At 44.3% G+C, this 2,443-nt stretch overlaps 1 pseudogene; it reads right to left on the reverse strand.

Moving 5' to 3' along the window:
• Nucleotides 1–292: 292 nt before the first annotated feature.
• LOC123940525 lies at nt 293–1,041 on the reverse strand (annotated as a pseudogene).
• Between the last annotated feature and the right edge of the window lie 1,402 nt (nt 1,042–2,443).

Below are 2,443 nucleotides of genomic sequence, written 5' to 3' on the forward strand. Positions count from 1 at the left end.
AGAGCAAAGACTGCGATCCTATTTTTCTTTTTTTTTTTTTTTTTAAGATTTTATTTATTTATTAGTCAGAGAGAGAGAGAGAGAGAGTGTGAGCACAGGCAGACAGAGTAGCAGGCAGAGTCAGAGGGCAAAGCAGGCTCCCCGCCGAGCAAGGAACCCGATGTGGGACTCGATCCCAGGACACTGGGATCATGACCTGAGCCGAAGGCAGCCGCTCAACCAACTGAGCCACCCAGGTGTCCCCTATTTTTCTTTTTTAAATGTCTGATCTTATTTGTAACTCTAGAGAATCTCATTTTTGACTGGCCTCAGACTTAGAGGTAGAAGCTCTCAGGGAAGACAGCCTCTGTCCCTTGACAATCTGTTGCTGGTGTTTTCCTTTGGTCTCCTTCCTTCTCTTGGCCAGAAGGTTAGCCCGTCCTGCAGCCTCTTCCTTGTTTTACCTTGTGCACTGTTTCTTCAGAGCAATACACTGACGTTTCTGTTGGAGGGCACATGGAGTAACAAGATGCTGAGTCTTGGGTGCTTTGATTCTAGGTTTCTTAGTTTCTTTATTCGGGGACTTTTTCACAACATGCAGGTGGACATCGTCTTCTTGAGAGAGACTGAAACGCTTGTGGATTCTGCTAGCTCTTTTGCATGCCAAGTGACGAGGCACAGCAGTAAGCCCAGGGATGTCCTTCTCCCCCTTTATTTCACAATGACCAAGCTGGGAACACTGAGATTGCATCCACGATGTGACCCCGAGCAGGCTTGCACTTTCTCTCTCCAGTCAGTCCTCCTTGGTCTATAGCACAAATGCCCCTCACTCAGCAGTAGGGGGACACGGCCCTGGGTCAGGCCAGCCTGCTTCATGGCGAAGCCCTGTTCGTCATCGCCACCACGGATTCGGACCACGTGACCCTCCCCTTCTTCACCCACAGCAGCGACAGCAGCTTCTGGGGTCTTACACCTCTGATAAAAGGTACAAAGTTTGCATTCGTCGTCCACTTCAGTGAGTTTCTGGCAGCCAGTAGCTGGGAAAGAGATGTTCAGCTCCATCCTGAAGCAGACTACCGCCTCCCAGGAGCCACAAAAAAGAGCGAATGTGATCCTGTGTTTTACTGCATCAGGACTCTCCTCCCCCAAATATGAGGAACCTTCCCACTCTACGCAGCAATGCCTCAGTGATGATGAGCAATAAAGGTTCATGAATTTTCTATTTATTGGTGCTGTAGCAGCTGCTACTGTTAGAAGCTCACAGCTTGGTACCTCGCTGTATACAACTTTCTGACCCAGTGTGTAGCTCTTCTAAAAAATATTTTATAATGAAAATTTTCAAACACACAAAATAGAGAGATTTTACCCATGTATCCATGACCTAGTTTTAACAAATATCAGCATTTTGTGGTCCTTTAATGATATATTTCAAAACAAAATTCTAGGGGCTCCTGGATGGCTCAGTGAGTTAAGCCTCTGCCTTCGGCTCAGGTCATGATCTCAGGGTCCTGGGATCGAGCCTTGCATCAGGATCTCTGCTTGGCGGGAAGCCTGCTTCTCCCTCTCTGCCTGCCTCTCTGCCTATTTGTAATCTTTCTCTGTCAAATAAATAAATAAAATCTTTAAAAAATATATTAAAAAAACACAAAATTTTAGACTCCTATTGCTTCAAACATCAGTATATCATTATGCATCTCTAACTGATAAGGATATTAAAAATAATACAGCCCCCATGCCATTATCACATCCAGGGCTGCTTTTAATATGTGCAAGGGACTGGCTCCCTTCCTTTCAGCTCATCCCACTATCCCACTCCTCTGTCTGCTTGCATACAGTTCCCCCTTATGCCTGAGCCGTTGTCTTTCTGAGAAAAGAACCAGCCATTGTAGCCATCTCCTTGTTCCCGCAGAGTTTCCCGTTTGCAAAATATCATCTGTGAAGAATGAAGTTTCCTGGGCTTTGCCTTTGTCCAGCTCATACCTGATACTTTAGCCAAAAGATATATTTAACCTGTAGACTAATGTAGCACTATTTCAAGTCTCACCTCTTCCTGATATGTCAAAGGGTTCTTTACAAAAATCATATAGTCCATTTAAAGATCTTACGAGAGGAAAGAACCTGGATAGATGGTAGAGAATTTTAATTGATCAGAAATTCTATTTTGCCAGAGTCTTAAGATTTATATCTTAAGCCATGCCAGGATGCTTTCAGAAGTTTTATAAGTGATGTTTAGGGTAATAATAATAATCACTTCTGCAATTTATTTTTTCTTAGGAAAGCCGGTGGGAAGGAATCCTTTGGTACTTGAAACTTACTGAAAATGTAGTATGGAATTTCTGGACTAGTCCGCAAGCTCCATCAGAGTGGATGATGAAGTTCTAGAACCTAGGTGAGGTTGGGTGGGCTGAGGTCCAGAGCCGATGGCCAAGAAAGAATTCTTGAGACATCTTTGGTGCAAAATGGT

Source organism: Meles meles, chromosome 4, assembly GCF_922984935.1.
Source record: "Meles meles chromosome 4, mMelMel3.1 paternal haplotype, whole genome shotgun sequence".
Taxonomy (NCBI): Eukaryota; Metazoa; Chordata; class Mammalia; order Carnivora; family Mustelidae; genus Meles; species Meles meles.